Raw genomic sequence first — 27,720 nt, forward strand, 5'->3', positions numbered from 1 at the left:
AGTGACTTCCGGCAACAGTCTCGAGTTGAGAAAGAGGGCGCTGTAACGTGTATGGTAGAAGTCCTCCCCTTCACTATACAGCCGTACTGTTGTATGAGAAGAACTAAGGATTCAGCTGATTTTGCGGATTAATACATTTATTTTATGAGGGAGATGCCTTTTTGGAGTTTCAAAAGGTTCCCATTCACCATGGATATTGGCCAAAAAAAGCCCTACTACTGCTGTGGGACCATAGGACTTACGAGGAAGTGAGTACCGGTAAACATCTTGTTTTGTATTATGTCAAATACGGGGATCATTTTAATACGGAAGTGGCTTGCATTTTATGGCTGACATGCTCCTTGTCGCACATCCTCCCGCCGGGCGAGCACTATACTCGGCTTTTGCACTCTTGGTGTGCCTGATGTTCTGTCAAATTTTCCACCCGATCAGAAATTGCAACTTTGTGTTAAAAATAGCTGCGAATACAGCTATTACAAAGTAAACACTACAAACTTTCTTTAAATAAAGGACTACTTACGTTTGATTATGGATAGGCATGCAAAAAGCTCTCCTCATGCACATTAGCTGCACGTTAGCTGCACAACAACTGCAGCCGCCCTCCTCCGGGGAACGAACTGTACATTGCTCTCCGCCAGGCGGTTTGCCGATCAGCAAAGACAATCGACAACCCAGTCGTCATGTCAAAAGTTCCGGGCTAGTTATGTGTGATTTTCCGCTTCAAAGACTTTGAAACATCACTCGGTTCGGGTTAGCATGTCAGCTAACTGTCACGCCTCTTGGTTTGTTTACATTCTCCGAAGCCGGGGAAGGGAAATGACATAAGCCCGATTTAGGTGTCGTAAAATATTGTTCGGGAGGTGCGACAGTAAAGGTGAAGTCGACAGTTTTGACCATTATGGAGTAATTTTGCCATGTCGTCCTGAAGAAGTGCATTTTTATGATTTCATATTCCATTTAGCACAAGACTGATATTTGTCATGACCATGCCATTTATTTAGCAATTGGGGAAAATACTTGGATAAAAAGAATATCCTGTAAAAATACTGAAGTAAAAAGACAGAAACTGACATTTTGCAGCTCTTCGTCGCGTTTTCCTCGTGAATAGTTCCCCCTCGACGGGCTGACTTGTCCTTCTCAAGCCATTTATTTAGCTATTGGGGAAAAAAATAATTGGATAAAAAGAATATCCTGTAAAAATATTGGAGTAGAGAGACTGAAACAATGACATTTTGCGGCTTTCTTCGTCGGGTTTTCCTCGTTCTGAATAATTCCCCCTCAATGGGCTGAATAGTAAAACCGATGAGCCCAGTCTCCCGCTGATGTCATCCACCTGTTAGGGACGCTAGAGCCCTATAATGGTAGGCGTGGCTAACTGGCAGATTTAAAGACTAATTTCTCGTCATCTGCGCTTTGCTAAATTGTTGTATATAGTCGAATCGTCTCAAAATATGATTATAATTCACATAATAATGCTATTTAAGACTTTTTTTCTCCTGTCGTATGCTTAAATGGGTTCATCACGACTGAGGTGGCGGCAAAAGTACATTAGTTCCATAATATGGCGTCTGTTAAGTTAATTAAAAATAACATAAAAAGTCAGCCATTTTGATTTAAAGTTGCTCTCAAAAACACCACTTTTTGCTATCAAATTTCAAGCCGACAACTAAACCACGTTGGCCACCACCACTCGCGACTTGAACGGCAATAAAATAGGAGGTAAAATGCAGGAAAGCCAAAGCAGCAAGTTTGGAATATTCCTGAGCCAGCAACTGGGAAAATGCAAAGCGCAACACGACGGGGGGAAAAACGCCAATGAATGCTTTCTTAGCCCCGGAAATCCTTTCACCCTCTCGCATTGAGCAGATCAGATTAAGAGAGCGCTTTAAGAAGATTCCGACACGCACGGCAAACCGTGGGAGGGGAGAGTCGAGGGTGTCGGAGAGCACTTTGTCATTCCGGAGGCTTCGGGCAATTCGTCAGCCCGATGGTACCGTTTTTTGCCCCGTTGGAAATGGCGTTGGGGAAAATCCCTAAGTGTCGGGATGATCAGCCTACCCAAAATTTAATATAGTCGAATTTGATTAATTTTCCGTTTATTTATTTATTTTTTAAACCCTTTCGTGCACATAAATATTTTTCATTAATGTTTTTTTTGCTTTCATAGAGGCGATAAATGTTCATATGAATGTTTGGCCTTCGTGAACGAAGGTGTCTTGAGGCGTACCGCAGGGCAGCGTGACGGAGCCTCTTCTAAATGTGAATTTCCTCATAAAATGACAACAAAAGGGCAAAGTTTGTTTAACGGCGAGCCTCGTAAAGGCTTCACACATCCCTCTCATCACGCCCCGGGGAAAAGAAGCGATTGGTCTCCGGAGAGTCGTCAGCATCGTAAAGACGAGGCCGAGCCGTCCGTGATTGGGGGCCGCGCTCTGGGTCTTTTGCCGACCTTTAATCTGTGGCCTTGTCACCTCGTGGAGGATTTTTTTTTTCACCGCCCCCTTCTCGGCATTCATCCGACACGAACAAACGCCCTACGACCACTTTGGCGCGTGGATGTTAAAATGAAAAAAAAAAAAGAAAAACAATCCTTCGGACTTATGTTAGCGCAACAAACCAGGCGATAAATCCAGGTGATCTACAGTTGAGTTGACCTTTGTCACAGGTGCATGATGGGAAGGTTGAGCTGTTGTTATTTTTTGCTGAAACTTGTGTTATGAATTAGAATATTTTCGATAAACTCATTGCTTATGATTTGGATGATTTTTTTAATATTGAAAATCTAGTAGGTGCAAATATTTTTAATGAAAATATAGTCACTTTTTTATTAACACTCAGAAAAAATAGCATTTTCAACTATATTTATTTAATATTAATGAAATGGATTAAGACAATAAATAAATTTACAAATGTAGGTTTTATGTATGTATTTGATAGAATACATATACAGTGTACAGTATATATACATATATATATATATATATATATATATATATATATATGTTAGGGCTGTCAAAATTATCGCCTTAACGGGCGGTAATTAATTTTTTAAATTAATCACGTTAAAATATTTGACGCAATTAACGCACATGGCCCGCTCAGACAGATTTAAATGACAGTGAAGTGAAATGCCCACGTTAATTGTGTTTTATGGAGTTTTGCCGCCCTCTGCTGGCGCTTGGGTGCGACTGATTTTATAGGTTTCATCACCCGTGAGCATTGTGTAATTAATTATTGACATCAACAATGGCGGGCTACTAGTTTATTTTTTGATTGAAATTTTTACAAATTTTATTAAAACGAAAACATTAAGAGGGGTTTTAATATAAAATTTCTATAACTTGTACTAACATTTACAGTATCTTTAAAGAACTACAAGTCTTTCTATCCATGGATCACTTTAACAGAATGTTAATAATGTTAATGTCATCTTGTTGATTTATTGTTATAATAAACAAATACAGTCCCTATGTACTGTATGTTGAATGTATATATCCATCTTGTGTCTTATCTTTCCATTCCAACAATAATATACAGAAAAAATATGGCATATTTTAAAGATGGTTTGAATTGCGATTAATTACGATTAATTACGATTAATTATTTTTAAGCTGTATTTAACTTGATTAAAAATTTTAATCGTTTGACAGCCCTAACATATATATATATATATATATATATATATATATATATATATATATATATATATATATATATATATATATATATATATATATATATATATATATATATATATATATATATATATATATATATACATACAGTACATAAGGACTGTAGTGGGCATTTCACTCTACTGTCATTTAAATCTGTCTATGCTGTCCTCACTCCGAAGCGTCTACTTTTTCCAAAGCTAGTGAACGACGCCTTAATAATCAGACTTCTTCCTTTTTTATCTGATTTATTAATAAAATGGCCTCAAACCATTGTCCTCTTTAGACCGTAGTAAAACTCCAAGAAAAAGTACACAAGCATTGTATTAGCAACAACGTTAGCTTAGCACGCTATACAGGTTCACTAAACATAAACAAAAAGCGTCTCATACAAAAAATATAACATTTCGCTTACTAACATAATATGTACATTCCTTACAACAACCATACTTACGGACAAATCTTGTCCAAGGATCATATAAGCACAACATTACCACGTAGGCGTAAGCCCGAGACGTCGTGCAGCCATATTGAACTGGCAAGAAAGCAATAAACCATGTTGCAAAGCGACCACAAGAGTTCGCTATTAGCCAGCACAAAAAACCTTGCTTTAAAACTTACCAAAAGGCCGAATACTGTCTGAGTTGGACATGTGCGTTAATTGCGTCAAATATCTTAACGTGATTAATTAAAAAAATTAATTACCGCGCGTTAACGCGATAATTTTGACAGCCCTAATATATATACATATATATATATATATATATATGTTAGGGCTGTCAAATATATATATATATAGATATAGATATATATATGAAAATCTCCTTACATCATTCGGTACATAAGTATTGTATTTGTTTATTATAACAATAAATCAACAAGATGGCATTAACATTATTAACATTCTGTTAAAGCGATCCATGGATAGAAAGACTTGTAGTACTTAAAAGATCATTGTTAGTACAAGTTATAGAAATGTATATCAAAACCCCTCTTAATGTTTTCTTTTTAATAGAATTTGTAAAATTTTCAATCAAAAAATAAACTAGTAGCCCGCCATTGTTGATGTTAATAATTACTCAATGCTCATGGGTCCTGAAGCCCATAAAATCAGTCGCACCCAAGCACCAGCAGAGGGCGACAAAACTCCACAAAACACAAGTAACAAGTGTACATTGCACTGTTCTGTCATTTTAATCTGTTTGAGCGGGGCATGTGCGTTAATTGCGTCAAATATTTTAACGTGATTAATTAAAAAAAAATTAATTACCGCCCGTTACGCGATAATTTTGACAGCCCTAATATATATATATATTTTTAATTTTAAAAAATCCTCCAATATTTGTTCATCAAATAATTTTTATTTTTTATTTTTAGATCAAATTGCAATGTTTGATTATTATATCTCTTATAATTTTATTTACCTTTTTAACTAAATTCATGCATCAAGATGTTTTAAACTGGTGTTCATTCGCCCCTTCCCAGTCAAAACAGATTGGACGTATGGCGCCGTCAATGGCTGCCACGGGTTAATCATCCCGTCTATTTGAGCAACTTAGTATTCAAGGCGCCCCAACAAAACCCGCAAAAAGCCCAACATTAACTCAGAGTTTGTTTGCCTTTGACTGACACTTCTTGTTATTCATGGCAGCGTGGCGTTTAGTTATTAATCAGCGGGGTCGCACGCTGAGTGCTGTCAGCCCCCAAATAGCTTTAATATGGACTGCCCCTGTGGGACCCCCGCGGTCATTAACTCCACTGCCATTTTCTGCTACACAACACACCGACGCAGCGCCACCCCCCCTCCCGCGCCCCTTCATTGATTCCAAAAACGACTCCCAGGACAACACCGGGGAATCCAAAGACTGAACCCGAGGACATCACCAATTTGCGGCTCGTTAGGGGGAGGCGGCGGCGGTGGATGGGGGTTGTTCGGAGGTGAAGGGCGCCCACGAGGAGACGCGCAGATGTGACATGTTTAAACACCGCCATCGATTCGGCATTCTCCCAGTCGCTAAATGCGGCTATTATTGCATTGCCGCGTCAATATTTTGACCCTCCGGATCGATCCTAAGGCATCTCTATGAAGGGATATTAAGGAAAAAAATTAAGCACGATAAGATACTGGGGATCCGTCTGGGTAGGGAGAATTGGATTGTTACGACAATAAAGTTGTACTTTTTCGGAAACGGGTCAAATATGGATAGTTGACTTCTGTCTTTTGGTGGAAAGTTGGAATATCACGAAAAGAAAGGTCATAAATTAATAGTAGGCAAAGAATATGTATTTGTATAGCCCAATTCAACACATGGTAATTCAAAGTGCGTTACATCACTTGAAAATACGAAAACACAAATAAAATGAGACATAAAAGTCACATTAAATCAAGACAGTTCAAAAGAATTGAAACCAGAAATAGAAATAAAACCAAAAAATGAATGAAAAGCAAAAGTCTTATGACTTGAATTTTGAAGTTATGGGTACGCTGTGGTAAACAATAGCATTTTTAGCCCTGATTGATAGGTTTGTGCACACTTCGGAGCTTCAAGTAACTTTTTCCATAGGTGACTAAATGCTGCCTCACACTGCTTGGTTAGGGTTAGGGGTCAACCTAATCAAGCATTTTGCTCCAAGACCATTAAGTGTTTTGTAGACCAGCAGTAGTATTTCATAGTCTATCCTTTGACTTGATCCTCTAAAGCCAGTGTAACCATTTCATGACTGGTGTAATACGGTCCACTTTCCTTGTATTTGCATGTATTAGCTGCAGCTTCCTGACTGATTTTTTGTTAAACTTTTGTTAACCTTTTTGTTAATGAATCACACTACAAAATAGTTTAAAAAATATATACAGTGGGGCAATTAAGTATTTAGTCAACCGCCAATTGTGCAAGTTCTCCTACTTGAAAAGATTAGAGAGGCCTTTAATTGTCAACATGGGTAAACCTCAACCATAAGAGACAGAATGCGGAAAAAAACAAAACAGAAAATCACATTATTAGATTTTTAAAAGAATTTATTTCCAAATTACAGTGGAAAATAAGTATTTGGTCACCTACAAACAAGCATGATTTCTGGCTGTCAAAGAGGTCTAACTTCTTCTAACGAGGTCAAATGAAGCTCCACTCGTTACCTGTATTAATGGCGCCTGTTTTAACTCATTATCGGTATAAAAGACAGCTGTCCACAAATTCAGTCAGTCACACTCCATACTCCACTATGGCCAAGACCAAAGAGCTGTCGAAGGACACCGGATACAAAATTGTAGACCTGCACCAGGCTGGGAAGACTAAATCTGCAATGGGTAAAATGCTTGGTGTAAAGAAATCAACTCTGGGAGCAATTATTAGAAAATTAAAGACATACAAGACTTGCTTGGCACGGCCAGACTGTTCTCCCTGTATTTTTCAAACACTGAGAGAATAGTCTGGGACCCAGCCCATTAACGCCCTCTCGAGCAAGTACAAAATCAATCGACAAATCAGATTCGTATATTTGCATGACGTGTTCTTAACGAGCAACGTTCCGCCTCGGAAGTCGTCTCCACAACAACACAGATGGCGAACAGGAGAGCCGAGAATATGTTCCAATCCACGGTAAAATCAGTTTTAAATTACCAAAAACACATCGACACAAGTCATTGACAACAGTCTGTCTCGCGCTAGCCATGTTGAATAAACTCCGCTCTCCTCGTATGATTACTTCCGTGCGCAAGTCCCTCGTCCCGCCCGTCGCTGATTGGTCCACTCCGCTGTCTGTTTGCTGTGGCTTGCTCCGCCCTGGAAATTTTATCCGCTTAATGGTGGCCAGACTCAATAGCTGGAACAGCAATGAGTCTGGAGTACCAGGCTAATACAAGACCACTGATAATCTCCCTCGATCTGGGGCTCCATGCAAGATCTCACCCCGTGGCGTCAAAACGATAACAAGAACGGTGAGCAAAAATCCCTGAACCACACGGGGGGACCTAGTGAATGACCTACAGAGAGCTGGGACCACAGTACGCCGCCAGGGACTCGAATCCTGCACTGCCAGACGTGTCCCCCTGCTGAAGCCAGTACACGTCCAGGCCCGTCTGCGGTTCGCTAGAGAGCATTTGGATGATCCGGAAGAGGACTGGGAGAATGTGTTATGGTCAGATGAAACCAAAATAGAACTTTTCGGTAGAAACACAGGTTCTCGTGTTTGGAGGAGAAAGAATACTGAATTGCATCCGAAGAATACCACTGTGAAGCATGGGGGTGGAAACATCATGCTTTGGGGCTGTTTTTCTGCAAAGGGACCAGGACGACTGATCTGTGTAAAGGAAAGAGTAAATGGGGCCATGTATTGAGAGATTTTGAGTGAAAATCTCCTTCCATCAGCAAGGGCATTGAAGATGATATGTGGCTGGGTCTTTCAGCATGCAACAAAGCAACAAAGGAGTGGCTTCGTAAGAAGCATTTCAATGTCCTGGAGTGGCCTAGCCAGTCTCAACCCCATAGAAAATCTGTGGAGGGAGTTGAAAGTCCGTGTTACCCAACGACAGCCCTAAAACATCACTGCTCTAGAGGAGATCTGCATGGAGGAATGGGCCAAAATACCAGCAACAGTGTGTGAAAAGCTTGTGAAGAGTTACAGAAAATGTTTGGCCTCTGTTATTGCCAACAAAGGGTACATAACAAAATATTGAGATGAACTTTTGGTATTGACCAAATACTTATTTTCCACCATGATTTGCAAATAAATTCTTTAAAAATCAAACGATGTGATTTTCTTTTTTTTTTTTCCACATTCTGTCTCTCATGGTTGAGGTTTACCCATGTAGACAATTACAGGCCTCTCTAATATTTTCAAGTGGGAGAACTTGCACAATTAGTGGTTGACTAAATACTTATTTGCCCCACTGTACACATAAAACTTACTCTGACTTTGGTCAAACTCAATTCAAACATTTCGTTCAGCTCAACAAATACACTAGATGGCAATATTTAGTCACAATATACAAACTATCAGAGGTCTCGTACGTTGTGAAGTCAACACTCAAATGAAGGTAAGGTACAATGAACCCGGAAACTATGGCGTTAGTCTCTAATTAATTTAAAACTCGCCATTGACACCTTGTGGTGTATTTCAATCACTACCTTACGTAGTTAAAGACACTGTGGAAGAACGGCAAGGAGCCCATGTGACGTCCCGCTCGGCGACGTCAACAATGGCGAGCTACTAGTTTATTTTTTGATTGAAAATGTTACAATTTTTATTAAAACGAAAACATTGAGTGGTTTTAATATAAAATTACTATAACTTGTACTCACATTTATCTTTTACATTTATCTTTTAAGAACAACAAGTCTTTCTATCCGTTGATCCCTTTAACAGAAAGAATGTTAATTATGTTAATGCCATTTTGTGAATTTATTGTTATAATAAACAAATACAGTACTTATGTACAGTATGTTGAATGAATATATCCGTCTTGTGTCTTATCGTTCCATTCCAACAATAATTTACAGAAAAATATGGCATATTTTAGAGATGGTTTGAATTGCGATTAATTACGATTAATTAATTTTTAAGCTGTCATTAGCTCGATTAAAAATGTTAATCGTTTGACATCCCTAGAAATAACGCAATTGATTGCGCTTATTTTTTTTTTTTCAATCCATCTGGCTGTCGCTCCCTACCTTGCTACTCACCTACCTCTCGTTAGGTGAAAGCTCAACAAATACACTAGATGGCAATATTTAGTCACAATATACAAAGTCACATTTATCCTTTAAGAATTACAAGTCTTTCTATCCGTGGATCCCTCTCACAGAAAGAATGTTAATAACGTAAATGCCATCTTGAGGATTTATTGTCATAATAAACAAATACAGTACTTATGTACTGTATGTTGAATGTATCAATTCGTCCGAGTTTTATTCATTTTTTTTCTTAACGCATTGTCAAAATGTATATGATCGGGAAAAATTATCGGGAATGATTGGAATTGAATCGGGAGCAAAAAAAATCGGATCGGGAAATATCGGGATCGGCAGATTCTCAAACTAAAACGATCGGGATCGGATCAGGAACCAAAAAACATGATCGGAACAACCCTAGTAACGAGTGGAGCCTCGTTAGACCTCATTAGAAGAAGTTAGACCTCTTTGACAGCCAGAAATCTTGCTTGTTTGTAGGTGACCAAATACTGTACTTATTTTCCACTCTAATTTGGAAATAAATTCTTTAAAAATCAAACAATGTGATTTTCTGGGGGGATTTACCACATTTTGTCTCTCATGGTTGAGGTATACCCACGTGGACAATTACAGGCCTCTCTAGTCTTTTCAAGTAGGAGAACTTGCACAATTGGTGTTTGACTAAATACTTAGTTGCCCCACTGTATGCTTTTTTAAAATTTTCACTAGCTCTAGGAAACTCAAAAAATGATTCTCATACCTCTCCTTGCTAAGCTAAATGGTACCTCGATTTGTTCGTGTGGAAATGTTCACGAACAACAACAAAAACGATTCACCTCACCGAAACTAGTAAAACTCTTTACACGACTATTGTGATGCCACCTACTCCTTGAAATAGGAAAAGTCGCTGTTTTCTTGCACAACAATGAAAAATAAATGCATTAGTGCTTAGGACAATAGTAAATATGCTTGCCGCTTTTCACTTGCTGACAAGGTTTACGTCAGGCTACGAAGCTCCTCTCATTTTGCACTTGCCGTGGACCGCTCTTCACACTGGTCCGACACTAGTGTATAAAGGCCTTTAGTTCTTATAATAGCATATAAACCTCCCATTTACATTCACTTTTGCACCTGCAATATCAACGTATATTGTGTGTTTTTATGCCTCAGATCCTTATTCTCATCTTTCACATTCATCCGAATTTGCTTTTAGATCCATTTGTCGTTCCTAAAAGGCTTCCATTCAATTTAATAGTTAGTGGACATCTTTTAATAATTCTATAGTACTTTTTGAAGCATGCGCCCACACAGTCTTTAATATTGTAAAGAGCGCACGTAGTCCCGGTAGGGGGCGGCGGTTAGGGGGGCGACCATTAGTGATCCAAAACGCCGATTGAATGGAGCGCATTGTGCTAAAGAAGGCATGTAATTGAAATATCCACAGAGAGATAACATTGACTCTAAACGATAGCAAAAAAAAAAAGAAGAAGAGGAGCCGGCAGTCGCTCGCCTTGAACGGTCTGCTTGAATAGAGCGGCAAGAGAAAAACCATGAAAAGGGCCATTGTTGCTCGTGGAGGCGACCAATCTCTCAAGGACATCTAATTAATAGACAACAGCTGAGGCCAGCGCTCATGTTTGGTTCTTCAACGCAACGTCTGGTTTATTTACGAAGAGGCGGATGAATTTTTAGGTATACTTTTCTGTTTTGTGACCCTTCCCCTTTCCAGAGGACGGCCAATCAGATCACGGCGTGCTTGAATGACTTACGAGCAAGTCTCGAAAAGGCAAAGAGTCTGTTCAATTTTTGGCGGCCTGTCAAAGAATAAATGACGTACGTCGAGTCAAGAGCAAACGAGAAAAGTCTTAAATTAACATCAAAATTTGAACGAAAGATGCAATTTAATCCGTAATTAATTATTAACTCTCTAAGGTCCAGGGACACACCCGTGCGTCCTGCGCGCATGTCCTCTGTAATGCCTTGTCACGTTGTAATTCCGTCACCCACGTGCCGCTGGTTGGTCTCGTTTAATAGTGCGGAAGTTGAGGTTCACTCTCATTTTTAGCTGAAATCAATCGACCAAATGAAACAGGAGATTTGAGTTTTACAGTTTTGTTTCCCTCATAAATAAACATAAAAACACTGCATGGACCATGCGTTTATGTTCATATTTCCATCATTTCTTGTCCTTTTTAAAGATGGAAAGCACCACGAAAAACGACATACCCCAGGAGCCATTTTGAGTTCACAAAGGAAGGATGCAATGTGAAAAATTTAACATATATACTAGGGTTGTTCCGATCATGTTTTTTTGCTCCCGATCCGATCCCGATTGTTTTAGTTTGAGTATCTGCCGATCCCGATATTTCCCGAGCCGATTGCTTTTTTTTGCTCCCGATTCAATTCCAATCATTCCCAATAATTTTTCCCGATCATATACATTTTGACAATGCATTAAGAAAAAAATGAATAAAACTCGGACAAATATATACATTCAACATACAGTACATAAGTACTGTATTTGTTTATTATGACAATAAATAAACAATAAATAAACAACAATAATTATGACAAATCCTCAAGATGGCATTTACATTACTAACATTCTTCATAAATGTGACTTTGTATATTGTGACTAAATATTGCCATCTAGTGTATTTGTTGAGCTTTCAGTAAATGACACTGTAGCCATTTAACTGTTCTGCCCAAATGCATGATGGGAAGTGCAACCATGACTGTGCGTAGTGGCACCGATTGATATATCTTCTCTGCGTTGGGAAATAACATAGGGTGTTAAGAAAAAGATCAACTACTACCTTTCTTCCCCACATTGCTTCCCACGATATTTCTAATTGTTGAGAGAGGGCTTGTAAGGCTTTAGCCAATTAAAAACAAGGTTCCAAAGGCTGCCAAAATTCTCTCTACTCATTTTATGCTGCGTTTTAGCTCTATATATAGGTAAAACGGCGCCATTATAGAATGAACGCGACAATGCGTGAGTGGGTCGTGCAGCGCATGCGTTAATTGCGTTAAATATTTTAACGTGATTAATTACAAAAAAAGTAATTACCACCGTTAACGCGTTAAATACAATTAGAAAATGATTTAATGAAAAAATAAATAAATAATAAAAAAAAAAAGGCATGTCCGATATTTTTTTGCCGATTCCGATACTTTGAAAATGACGTGGTCAGACCCGATCGATCGGGACATCTTTACTCGTTACCTGTATGAATTGCACCTGTTTTAATTCATTATCAGTACAAAAGACACCTGTCCACGATCTTAGTCAGTCACACTCCAAACTCCACTATGGCCAAGACCAAAGAGCTGTCGAAGGACACCAGAGACAAAATTGTAGACCTGCAACAGGCTGGGAAGACTGAGTTAGGTAGGTAAAACGCTTGGTGTAAAGAAATCAACTGTGGAGCAATTATTAGAAAATGGAAGACATACATGACCACTGATAACCTCCCTCGATCTGGGGCTGCATGCAAGATTTCACGCCGTGGCGTCAAAATGATAACATGAACGGTGAGCAAAAATCCCAGAACCACACGTGGGGACCTAGTGAATGACCTACAGAGAGCTGGGACCACAGTAACAAAGGCTACTATCAGTAACACAATGCGCTGCCAGGGACTCAAATCCTGCACTGCCAGACGTGTCCCCCTGCAGGAGAAAGTACACGTCCAGGCCCGTCTGCAGTTTGCTAGAGAGCATTTGGATGATCCAGAAGAGGACTGGGAGAATGTGTTATGGTCAGATGAAACCAAAATAGAACTTTTTGGTAGAAACACAGGTTCTCCTGTTTGGAGGAGAAAGAATACTGAATTGCATCCGAAGAACACCATACCCACTGTGAAGCATGGGGGTGGAAACATGTTTTGGGGCTGTTTTTCTGCAAAGGGACCAGGACGACTGATCTGTGTAAAGGAAAGAATGAATGGGGCAATGTATCAAGAGATTTTGAGTGGAAATCTCCTTCCATCAGCAAGGGCATTGAAGGTGAGACGTGGCTGGGTCTTTCAGCATGACAATGACCCCAAACACACAGCCAGGGCAACAAAGGAGTGGCTTCGTAAGAAGCATTTCAAGGTCCTGGAATGGCCTAGCCAGTCTCCAGATCGCAACCCCATAGAAAATCTGTGGAGGGAGTTGAAAGTCTGTGTTGCCCAACGACAGCCCCAAAACATCGCTGCTCTCGAGGAGATCTGCATGGAGGAATGGGCCAAAATACCAACAACAGTGTGTGAAAAGCTTGTGAAGAGTTACAGAAAACATTTGGCCTCCGTCATTGCCAGCAAAGGGTACATAACAAAGTATTGAGATAAACTTTTGGTATTGACCAAATACTTATTTTCCTCCATGATTTGCAAATAAATTCTTTAAAAATCAAACAAAGTGATTTTCTGGTTTTTTTCCCCACATTCTGTCTCTCATGGTTGAGGTTTACCCATGTTTCCAATTACAGGCCTCTAATATTTTCAAGTGGGAGAACTTGCACAATTAGTGGTTGACTAAATACTTATTTGCCCCACTGTATTTATCAAGGTTTCGTCGGTCGTGGCCTGCGTGTATCCGTCTGCCAAAACAGCCTGGTAGCAGAGATATAAGTACGCCTACCCCTCCGCTATTGGATGCGTTGTTGATGTCAGCGCGGCGGCGCCTTTGGACAGCGCAAATTCATTCAAATTTACAATTCGCCCAAAACGGCCGCCTATCGATCACTTTCACCGAGAAGTCCCCTCCCACATACGCAATGAATGGGTTACCTCTGAAACCGTTACACTAGGCTGCCTCCAGTTTGAAACGGCCTTAAGGGTGTGAACAGTGGCGTTCCGAGCCCACATGGAGTTTAAATGTGCACAGGACATCATCGTACTTAGAAAATTTAGCCAAACGTGGAAATCAAATAACTCCTAACGTATGGGTGATTTAATTTTTCTACCTTGAGAGATGCCTTCAGTCATTTGTCTTTGTGCCAACCCTCGGCCCCTAGACGAGGAGCTGAGGCAAGTATCTCAAAAAGGATGCCGTGCACGGACTTGACTGGTTGTCAATTCTGCCCCTGGGAACTCCGTATATGTTGCAATCCGGTTCGAAGGACCATTAAAATGTCAAGTTCAAATACAAATCCTTCGGAGTACAGCTTGCAAGGAGCATGGAGTCGAAATATAATGCAATACTAGACTACATAATACAGGGCTCACAATCGTTCTAAATGTTTAATTGTTTAATTTGGGAGGGCCCAACCTACAAAGCGGTGTCTTACCTTAAAAGGAATTGGGGAGCAAAGCCCGGGCGACACCAAGTGAACTTGTTTTGCGATTTTTGTGCATGTAGGTGGAATTACTACACGCGTGTCAAATTATTTCCATTTAGTAATATGCATTTAGCAGTATAATTCAATGAGGCAATATTCATTTAGCAATTTGATTTGCCAACATCTGCGACTTGGTCCAAGCTGACCTGTGGATGGACGGTTTGAACCGGTGTAATGACAAGGCAGTTTTATTGAGAGCAAAGCAGATCTTTATTGCAGGCATTCATTAACAAAGGCAAATATATAATAAACACATTTCTAATGATCTCATCAGTGGGTGACCTAGTATTATAAATATAACTTGAATGGGGGGGGGGGGTGCTTAGGGGTGGATGGCTATATTTTGGCCGGCTGATATATCGGGCCACTATATGGACTTTTTCCCAAGATTGGGTGTCTCCCGTTATATGGCTACTATAATAGGATAACTGTTTAGGTGATGATCTTTGTTAATTGTGATTTTGCACCGCCTAGTGGTCAGTGTTAGTGATGGAAGTAGAAAAAAAAATTCTTCATATATATACATTTATTTACCGTATTGGCCTGAATATAAGACGGCCCTGATTATAAGACGACCCCCTCTTTTTCAAGACTCAAGTTTGAAAAAAGACTTTTTGAACACCAAATGAATTTTTATACAGAAAATAATAACAGTACATCTGAAACAAATGATTATAACAACATATTTGAGAGAAAAAGCATGTTATTTTGCCTCATTCAAATCTTAATGTCTGAACATTTAAATATGTAAACTAAAGTGCAGTAACATTCGTAAATGAATGGCTTCTGGTTTTTGAAATGTAAATCAACCAATCTATTGTGATAAAACAACAAAACTGCAATAACTGCATTAACCAAAGTGAAGTCTAACTGTACCTGCAGTCTTGAAACAAATCTGAATAAGGAAAAACATTGCAATAAAATAATGCAACCTGGTTAAACTTGAGAGTCGCTGAGATCTGTCATGACAGAACATCGCTTCAATGATATCTGGCGCCATCTAGCGTCATGAATGGGTACAATGTCTAGACCGCGAATATAAGACGACCCCCACCTCTTATTTCAATGCAAAAAACACTGTCTTGTATTCGGGCCAATACGGTAGTAAGTACTTCACTTGCATTTCATAATCAACATAATTAAAAACAAAAAAAAAAGTATCAGCCTCAAACATCGGCTTACAAAATTAGCTAGAGACATTGCCGATCGGCTGAATTTTTTTCCCCTTTTAAATCAATGTTGCTGTCGACCTCTAATTAATACTATTGTTTATGAATATATGACTGGTTATTGAATGAATGACTATGGGTATGTAGTAGGCCTGAACGATATTGGAAAAAACTATTGCTGCGATTTTTTGGGGGTTTGCGATATTATATTGCGATATTAAAAAAGAAAAAAAAAAACTTTTTTTTTTTTTTTTTTAAGAAATTTTCACTAGATGACTTGAATAGCTGTCTGGAAAGACTTTGGATGACTCATAATGACCACTGTACAGTGATCCCTCGTTTTTCGCGGTTAATGGGGACCTGAACCCGCCGCGATAAGTGAAAAACCACGAAGTTGCGCCCCCTGCCCCCCAAATTTTTATTTTTTTGTGTGTGTGCTCAATGTATTTATTCAGATTTAGCATTGGAAAGAGATATATATAAGGCATGTTTTTTTTCTCACTTTTTCCCCAAAGTATGATTTTAAAAAATGTATGTATGTGTATATATATATATATATATATATTTATATGTGTGTGTGTGTGTATATATATAATGTATATAATGTGTATATATATATATGTATAATGTGTATATTTATATATATGTGTATAGATATATATAGATATATATAGATATATATAGATATAGATATATATTAATAAATGATTTTAAGCACTTCAAATGTAATAATTATGATCAGTTTTAAATATAACTCTCCAACCAAATAATTTTTTAACAAAAATAAAGTACTGTAGTAGAAAAATGCTTGGCTTTATTAAATACTTGTGTTTATCTACCTTAGCTGTTACTCTTGGTGGACATGCAGAAATTACAAACTCCTCATGGTCACTTGTGGCATTTAATTTATATGTCTCAAACGTCTCCACACACACACACACACACATTCATTCCAAAGCGGCTTCCTTGCAGAAACTGTTTAACAAGTTAAACGATGATTGACAGCTGCTGCGCTGTGATTTCCGCTTCTTTGGCAAGATCAAAGATACCAGCATCGTTAACTTTAATCAGCAAGTGCTGCAGTGACTGTGAGGTTCAAAGAGCTGGGAGAGGGAGGGTGTGAGGGTCTGCAGAGCAGAAAGCAGGGCGTATGTGGATTTAAAAAAATAAAAACTATCGCACATCCTTGCGATGGGACTATCGCGCACGCACACATCGCGATGGCAATATTCAAACGATATATCGTTCAGGCTTAGTATGTACTCATATTCTAATTGCACATTGAATTATACACTACTACTTACAATAGTTTTGAATTAAAGAATCGCAATTCACACTTCTATCATACTTTACTGAATTTCTGGGTGATTTCCAGTTTACTTCGTTCACTTTCTATTGGTTTTGGGTCATTAATGGGTCACTTCCTGTAGATTTCTGAGCATTTCCAGGCGACTTCCTGTTTATTTATTTGGGGCATTTCCAATGAGAAGTCAACTCTGGTTATGGCTGCCACTAAGACTCTCAAGTTGATTTTGTTGTTGTTTATATTCCGTTTAAATTTATAAACATTTAAAAACATGCCAACAAAACTAGTAAATAAAATGTATCGTGTCCGGATAAATCTCATTGGAAAACAATAATTGACGTCTTGATTGAGCACACGTGTGCACTTTACATTTCAAGCACATGTCAAGCATGTTAGCGTGTCAACAACTTTGTCACTGAGCTCTCCCACCCTCCCCAGTTAGAACTTTAGCGCATTAGCAAGCGCTGAGCATACATTGAAAGTGTTCCCTTAGGAGGAAGAAGCTTTACCAGGGCTCGGTTTCATCCTTGTGTTCTTTGTTAACACAAAGGGGTCATCTCCTCATCAAAGAATAACAAAGACCCCCACCCACCCTAGTTAGTGTTTCCCCTACATAACATCCCGCCACTGATGAATTCCCATTGCCGGAAAACCTGAAGTCATTAGATTCATTTGACAAAATAAATAAAACTACAAGAAGTCATTGAATGCGATCGCTGCTAGTCCAACCATTTCAAATGGATTGGACGTCCATTGCTGTCAATGTCAGTGATTTGAGGTACAAGTTAAGCAAATTACAGGCATAACTGAAGTTTTAGTTTTGACTTGAGAGTGCAAATTTGATATGTGAGTACTAAATGGTGCTCACAACGAAAGTTTTTTTTTTTTTTTAATGTTAATATGTACATTAAAATTAAAACATATTTTTAAGGGGGGAATTGAATAGATTTCAGTCTCAAATAAAATACATTCCCTGCCAAAATATTAATTGAAAAAAAATTATTAAGGTAATTAAAAAAATATTAAAATTAAAAAATTAAAATTAAAAGAATAATCATAATTCACATAATAATATAATACAATCAAAACATATGAAAGTCAAGATTTTTTTTTGTATTTCTAGTTTTACTAATTAAAAAATAATTCTGAAAAAAAATCAATTGATTGCAGTAAATAAAGCACCAAATTTTCCCACCCCCAAAAAAATCCAAATTTAAAAAGCATTTTGATATTTTATTTACATAACATAAAAAAATGCATTCTATATAACCCCAAATAAATATTTTTCAAATTACAGTGATCCCTCGTTTTTCGCACTTATCTCATAGAACCTGATGGTGACTTGTCTCAAAACTTTTGACCGCAGCTGTATACATATGAAAATAAAACGTTTTCAACTGAATTTGTTAAAATGCTAAATTACCGAAGCATAATGCTGCCCCCATCCCCACAAAATTTCAGTATCATGTTTTCAGATGATATGTATCGTTAAAAAAAGGTAGTTATCAGGTTTTTACATGATAGTGATCACAATTTTCCATGATATCAAGTTTATAGATGATATCCATCAGTTTTACATGATAATTATCACATTTTTAAATGATAATTATCATGTTTTTACATGGTAATTATCATGTGTTTACATAATTATCACATTTTTTATTTGCTAGTTATCGCATTTTCAAGTGATTGTCATGACGTTTTAGTTTTTGCATATCATGTTTTCACATGGTAATTATCACGTTTTTACGTAATTATCACGCATTTACATGAAAATTATCACGTTTTACATGACAGTTATCACGTTTTTACATAGTATCACATTTTTAAATGATTATAATCACGTTTTTACATGATGGTTTTCGTTTGTACATTTTCACATATTTTGCACATTTTTTTAAACAAATAATTATCATATTTTTAGATGAGTTTAAATTTTTTTTTACATGATGATGATCACTTTTTAAAATGGTAATTAAACGTTTTTACATGATAGCATCACGATTTACATAATAATGATCACTATTTAGCATGATGGCGATCACATTTTTACAACATATCACGTTTTTACATGATAGTTATACATTTCACATGATAATTGTCACATTTTTACATGATAGTTATCATGTTTTACATGACAGTTTTCATGTTTGTACATGATACTTTTAAAATTTACATAATAGGTATCACATTTTCACATATTTTACACAATTTTGTATGATATATATGATATAAATATATATATTTTTAGATGAGTTTTCACATTTTTACATGATAATGATCACTTTTTAAAATGATAAGTTTTTACATGATAGTGATCACGTTTTATATGATGTCAAATTTTTACACGATAGTTGTCTCGTTTTTACACAGTTATTATCACGTTTCTACATTAGTTAGGCGAGTTCAAATTTTTTACAAGCTAGTTTTCACGTTTTTGCATGTTAGTATCAAGTTTTAGATAAATGTCACTTTTTACATGAAAATGTCATGTTTTTACATGATACTTATCACGTTTTTATTTATCACGTTTTTACATGATAATTATCACATTTTCACATGATGATTCTCACGTTTTTACATGATAGTTTTCATTTTTACATGATAGATATCACATTTTCACAAAATATTTTTACACATTTTGTACAGTACTAATCATATTTTTCGATGACTTTTCACGTTCTTACATAGTAATGATCATGTTTTTACACGATAATTATATGTTTTTACATGATAGTGTCACGTTTTTGCATGATAGTATCACCTTTTGCATGACAATTATCACTATTTGGCATGATAGTGATCACATTTTTACGTCATATCAAGTTTTTAAACATAGTTATAGGTTTTTACATGATAATTATCACGATTTTACATGATAATTATCACATTTTTTTACACAAGAGTTATGTTTTTACAGTATATCACATTTACATGATGATAATCACGTTTTTACACAATATTTACATTTTTACCTGATAGTTATCACATTTTCACATATTTAATACATCTTTTTTTAGATAGTCATATTTTTTGATGAGTTTTCACGTTTTTACAGGATAATTATCACTTTTTAATACGATAATTATACGTTTTTACATGATAGTGTTGCATTTTTTTTACATGATAGTTATCATGTTTTTACACGACAGTTTTCACGTTTTTGCATGAATGATAGTTATCACGTCTTTAAATGATAATTGTCACATTTTCACATGATGATTATCACATTTTCACATGATAATTGTCACATTTTCACATGATGATTATCACATTTTTACATGATAATTATCACATTTTTTTCATAAGTTATTATGTTTTTAAACGATATCACATTTACATGATGATAATAACGTTTTTACATAATATTTTCATTTTTACCTGATAGTTATCAAACTTTCACATATTTTACACATTTTTTTTTTAAATAATAGTCATATTTTTAGATGAGTTTTCACGTTTTTACATGATAATGATCACTTTTTAAAACGACAATTATACGTTTTTACATGATTGTGTCACATTTTTACATGATAGTTATCATGTTTTTGCAAGATAGTTATCATGTTTTTAAATGATAACTATCACATTTTCATATGATGATGATCACGTTTTTATATGATAATTATGACATTTTTACATAATTATGACAAATTTTTACATGATAATTATTACATTTAACAGGATACCATCATGTAAAAACTTGATAACGATCATGTAAAAATGTGATAGTGCACATTTTTTTTACCTTTATTTTGGTGTTGCAGCAATACCTTTCAATACGAAATAATTAATAAATATACATCTAATAAAAAAATGACAGAGCCCACCGTGTTGGCGGAATTGTTTTGGGCCGGCTAATAAAAGGAAGTAAGCCCTCACGGCTGCCTCCCAACATGCCTGTTGAGAAAAAGGCAGCAAGTTGAAGCAGTTTGTAATCAGCCAAAAAGCACGCGTGCTAAGACAGCTCGGCCCGCCGCTGATAAATGCCTATCGCTCATTTGCATACGCTGCAAGCTCGCCTTTAATCACCGCCTCTAATCCCTGACGGTATTAATGATTTTTTTTCTTCAGCAGCCTCCTCCTCCTCCTTCTCTTCTTCTTCTTCTTCCTTCTCGGTATCATGTTTTCTAATTCCAAAGTGATCAGCTTTCTTGTATGCGCGCCGCTTTTTTTCCCCTCTCTCCTTTTTTGTGCGCCGGCATAATGGCCGAGTGGAGAACTTGTGTTATCCTACTCCGCCACATAATTAGGACGACAAAAGGACGACAAATGGCGCTGAATGGGACTCACAAAGAAGAGATGCCTTCTTCTTCTTTCCTTTTTTTCTTCCTCTTTCTCATGCAATTTCTGGAGAAATACTTACTGTAGATTAGGGCCGTTTTCTTTTAATTTTGGGGCATTTTCGGGTCACGTCCTTGTTAACTCATTGGCTGCTATTGACGACACTGTATGGCCAATCCATTTCGACTCGGAGGGGACCAACCGTAAAAAATATTTTCATAACATTAGTGATGATATGTAGACTGCCAGCTTTTATATCCTGAGGGGGTCCGTATCACTTTCACGGCACTAATTGACTTTGAGGAAGGTGGCAGGAACCCTGCCACACAAAAAAACAACAAACTACAAATATGCTGACTGACTTACGGCATACGTCACTTCCCCTTTTCTCCTGAAAAAAGATTTATCATTTAATGAAGACATAAAGGTCAATTTTGGCAAGACAAAAGTTTTTTCGCCTACAGAAAAAAGTGTGAAAATTGAACAAAAATGTACTTCAAATACAAAAATATGTTACAGAACATAATATTTTGTATGACTTCCATGGGTTGAAGGACTAAATCCATGCAGTTCGGCAGGCATCCATACAATTTATTGATGAAGTCGTCAGGAACATCAAAGAAAGCAGTTTTGCATGCCTCCCAGAGTTCATCAACATTCTTGGGTTTCGTCTTCCATGCTTCCTCTTTCATCCTGTTCATGTCTGGTGACTGGGCTGGCCAGTCCTGGAGGATCATGATCTTCTTTGCCTTGAGGAACTTTGAGGTAGAGATTGAAGTATGCGATGGAGCACCATCCTGCTGCAGAATTTGTCCCTTTTTATGGTTAGGAATGTAAGAGGAAGCTAAGATTTGTTGATATTTCAGACTATTTATGTTACCTTCCACCCTGCAGATCCCTTACTGGATGTAACCCCAGACCATGATTTTGCCACCACCAAATGTCACTGTTTTCTGAGTGAAACTCTGACCCATGCAGGCTCTCCTGCAATATTTGCGGTGACTGTGGTGTAATTCAGTGGAAGATTCATCTGAAAAATCCACATTTTGCCACTTTTCCAGCATCCATCCTTTTGACAGGCTGTGGACCTTGGCAAATGCCGCACGTTTTTTTTAACCCCTTCTTGCCAAATGTATCACATTTGATACACTGAGAATTTCATGATTTTGAGACTAATTCAGAATCTTGAAATATCTTTCCTCCAAAAAAAAAAAAAATAAATAATGGATGCAAGTCAATCTCATTCATCTGCAGGTTCTATGAGAAAAAAAAACTGGATTTAGCACGGATTATAGATATTAGAGCGCTTATTACACATATTAATTTTTTTTCTTTTTTACAAATTTGAAAAAAAAAAGTTTCATTAAGACCTTATTTTTCAAATTTTGTGATTCTCTGACAATTACTTCATATTGCAGGCATTAAAGGGTTAACTGTCTGCACCATGAGAGATCTGCAGGCTGCATTTTACATTCCTAACCATAAAAAGGGACAAATTCTGCAGCAGGATAGTGCTCCATCACATACTTCAATCTCTACCTCAAAGTTCCTCGAGGCAAAGAAGATCAAGATCCTCCAGGACTGGCTAGCCCGGTCACCATACATGAACATCAGTGAGCATGTCTGGGGTAGGATGAAAGAGGAAGCATGGAAGACGAAACTCAAGAATGTTGATGAACTCTGGGAGGGATGCAAGATTGCTTTCTTTGATGTTCCTGATGACTTCATCAATAAATTGTATGAATCCTTGCCGAAGCCCATGGAAGTTATACAAAATATTAAATTTGAATCTCACAGCACCACCACTTAATTCGCTTATGTAACATTTTTGTATTTGAAGTACATTTTTTGTTCAATTTTCACACTACTTTCTGTAGGCGACAAAACTTTTGTCTTGCCAAAATTTGACCTTTATGTCTTCATTAAACGACAAATGTCAAGTCACTAGTCAATTAACTCACTCACTCCCAGCCATTTTCACCGGAGGAACCCCCTTCACTCCCGGCTGTTTTACTGGATTTTGACTGATTTTGCAAGGCCCATAGAAAATTCTGTTCTGTTGCTATATAAATACGGAACCCACCAAAAGAAAGATTAGACTCTCTTCTTTCAGCAGGAAAAAAGTTAGTTCATATCTTTTTCCATTCTTTAGAAATCAGCATTAGAAAATAGCATAGTTTGAGCAATTTTCCAATTTCTGACGAAAAAACAGAAAATTGAGCTTTTTGTAAAAGCATACATTTCAAACATAACTTTGACTTTAACACAGCTATTTTTTTGTCTTTTGTGACATCCCAAACATCTGAATAATGTTTTCCTGCTACAAAATAACATAAACAACAAGACAAATAAAGCTTTTGATAGCAAAGTAACAATTTATTTACACATAACTAAACTATTGAACTGAGAGATGACGCTGATGTGGCTGCGGCTGTCTCGGCAGACGGGGTAAACTTTTCCCTCATCACCGCCGGTCTCATTATGATAGATTTTTTTTAGGGCTGTCAAACGATTAAAATTTTTAATCGAGTTAATTACAACTCAAAAATTAATTAATCGTAATTAATCGCAATTCAAATCATCTATAAAATATGACATATTTTTCTGTAAATTATTGTTGGAATGGAAAGATAAGACACAAGACGGATATATACATTCAACATACGGTACATAAGTACTGTATTTGTTTATTATAACAATAAATCAACAAGAAGACATTAACATTATTAACATTCTCTTAAAGCGATCCATGGATAGAAAGACTTGTAGTTCTTAAAAGATAAATGTCTGTACAAGTTATAGAAGTTTTATATTAAAACCCCTCTTAATGTTTTCGTTTTATTAAAATTTAAGAAGTCTTATTAATCGTCTTAATTATTAAGAAGTTTTATTGCTTTAAAATGGATTTTGAGCATTGTGCTTTGGAGCAAAGTTGCATCAGAACCTAGAGATGTCTCTCGCGAAAAAAACAACAACAAAAACATAAAGGACGTATCAATACGTCTTTGGGGCACTGAAAGAATTAAAAATAGAATGTATCAAAATGTTTTTGGGAGCAAATGAGTTAACATACTGTATATTTAGGGGGTGCTGCAACGACGTGGCGACTAGCAGTGAATCGTCAGTGGGACGCCGCAACGACGTGGAGACTGGCAGTGAATGACCTGACAGAGGTTAGGGTTTAGGGGGTTAGGGTTAGGCCTGATGTGGAGACCTTTGACCTTTTACTGACTCAAACTAGGCTACTTAGATACTGTATGACTAAAATATGCCTAAGCATTCATTCATTCATCTTCTGAACCGCTTATCCTCACAAGGGTGGCGGGGGGGGGTGGAGCCTATCGCAGATAAGAACAAGGCATGAGGCAGGGTACACTCTGAAATGAAATGACTAAAATACGGATGACTAACACTTTTTGGGAGCAAATGAGTTAAACGTGCGTTTGCGGGGAAAAATGGACTGGCACATTTAGCAAGTGAAAAGGGGTCAATGTAAGTCTGAATATCATGAAAGTACTGTAATTTACTAACAGTGTTGTCTGTAACGCGTTAGTTAGTAACGCGTTACTGTAATCTGATTACTTTTTTCAGTAACGAGTAATCTAACGTGTTCATTTTTCTACAGCAGTAATCTGATTAAAGTTAGTTTCCTTAGTGTCTCTGCGTTTATTTTTTCATTGCCTCATAACGTATGTAGAATGAACACTATTGTAGTCATGTACGAAGAGCATTTTGAATAGAAAATGCTAAGATAAAAGGTTCCCGGTACGTGTTTCCATGACAGCCTCTTAGCTATTTCCTGTTTTGGTCTTGCGTCACCTGTTGTGGGACTGAGGCAGGTGGACATTCGCGCCGAGTATTGAGACGTTGCAAGGGAATGTTGATCTGTGGATATCTATGAATGAAGGTGAGTATTTTTCCTTCATTCTGGAGGGTATCAGCAAAAGTTTGGACCCCCTACATGCGGGGCCGTTTCGTAGCTTTGCCGTGGCAACGACGGGCAGTCATCGCTCCAAGTTGGCAAGCTTTGTTTACATCATATGCGTGTTGCACATTCATGCCGTGAGGTGATGTGTTCGTTTAGCATCTGTGGAATGTGTTGTAAGTCTGACTGAGTGTAAAGTGCTTAGTTGCCACCACGTTTTGTAGCCATATTGACCGCGTGTGTGTTGAGAGGAGTACTTCCGGGTTGTTAATGTGCACGGCTGCACGCGCATCCGCGCCCGCCACCACCTTTGTGTTTATTGCACTGTTTAATCCACTTGTGTGTTGTTGATTATTGTGCCGTCAGTTTGCATTGTTTGGTGGCTTCCAGTCGAGTTTAGAATTAAATTTAAAATACTCCGTCTTACATTTAAGACCATTAATGGGTTGGGGCCATCTTATCTCACCGATGCTCTGGTTCCATACCGCCCCAAAAGAACACTCTGATCTCAGAATGCAGGTCTACTGGTAGTTCCCAGGGTTTATAAAAGTACTGTCGGGGCTAGAGCCTTTAGCCACCAAGCCCGTTTTATGGAATCAGCTTCCAGCTAGTATTAAAGAAGCCGAGACAGTCTGCACATTTAAGATTAGATTAAAAACGTTCCTATTCGACAAAGCTTATGGTTAGGCTAGTTGAAGTCGGAGTAGACTCACAGTTTAGTCTAAGCTGCACTAGAAGCTATAATGCTGGGGGAAGTACAGCCGCTGAGTTCTATCTACTTTTCTTACTCTACCTACCACTTGTCTTACTTTATTTCGATTTTCTAATGTTAATATCTAGTTGTCTAGTCTCTTCATCACAGTCACCCGGTGTCCTCTTTCCCCCCTCCCCTCTGGGGAGGGGCTATTTTTCAGCTGCAGCCTCCTGACTGTCGGGACCCCTGGCTGGATAGACGTCCTCGCTGCTACCCCCGTCTCATCTGGCTAGATGGACCTCTTCTTGCTCCTTTACTCCACTGCATTTTTACGGACTGTAATTTCGCCTGCTAATTCCCATTAGCAGTTCTGGGGTTCCTGTCTATCCGTCCTGGGAGTGGATCTCTCCTGACTGTGGTACTCCCCGAGGTTTCTCATTTGACTCTGGAGTTTTTGGAGTTTTTCCTTGCCGGCATGGAGGGTCTTAAGGATAGGGGATACCCAGGACTTGAACTGTATCTATTCATCTTTGTTGCTTCATTTCTAAGTGTGTATCATATTGCCTCTGTAAAGCCCTTTGAGACATCTGTTGTGATTGAGGGCAATACAAATAAAATTGAATTGAACTGAATTGAAATTTTACATTGGCACTGATATGCTGTTTACCATAACCCGAAATTCAGAAGTTTTGATATTAGGGTTAGGGTCTTAGAGTTAGCGGTGTTTAATTGGTTGGTGGAGTTGATTTCAACAAATTCCAAGCAGTTTGTCAGATATTTCTTAGTTTCAGGGCTCTGGAGTGGCTAAGCTAGCGCGAAATTCTGATATTCCCCTTTAAATTCAATCATCGGAAAGTCAATTACATGTGATGACATTTTTCTGTTGTCATTCTTATGTTGAGGCGGCAAAGGGAGAAAAATGGGTTAAAAGTAACTGATTACTTTTAAAGTAACTTAGTAACTTTGATAAGTAATCAGTAAAGTAACTAGATTACTTTTTTGAGGCCTAATCAGTAATCAGTAATTAATTTACTTTTTCAAGTAATCTGTGACAACACTGTTTACTCATAATAATGGTAGGGTCAGTTCTATCCTTACAACATATGGGAAGACAATCTAAATTACCTATATAACTGAAGTCATTATATAATGCAAATAAGACTGCTTAAAAGTTGGTGGGGACAATTTGAGCACCCTGAAAAAATATTATGTCCCTACCATCCCTATGCAAACTTACACCCTTGGAACCGATAATGACGCTAGCAATGGTGTGAATCCCCATTTCTCAGAAATGACATCAACACAACGGCTGGAAAGAATCCACCAAACAGCCAAAGTTGCGTCTTTCGATTTGGGCATAACGTGTTTGAATGAAATTATAATTAATGAGCCTCTTAAAAAGTCATCCTGGCATCATAAACTTGCACCAACCCAGGGTCCGAGGAGGGGGCCCCATCGTTACGTTCCCCCTTCCGGAACGCCCCGCCAACGGGCCTGCGCGGGCGATACGTGTCGCGGCTCCATTTTTCTCCCTCCTCTTTTTTTCAACCCGCTTTTGTATCATTAGCGGCGCGGCGGCGTCGTGAATCAATCGGAGAAAGCGCGACACCCTCTCGTGGCGGGGAGGGTAGGGGGGCGGACCTGGCGAGGGAGCGGCCGCGTGATGGATGGGCTCA

Source organism: Corythoichthys intestinalis, chromosome 7 (genome assembly GCF_030265065.1).
Source record: "Corythoichthys intestinalis isolate RoL2023-P3 chromosome 7, ASM3026506v1, whole genome shotgun sequence".
In the NCBI taxonomy this organism is placed as follows: Eukaryota; Metazoa; Chordata; class Actinopteri; order Syngnathiformes; family Syngnathidae; genus Corythoichthys; species Corythoichthys intestinalis.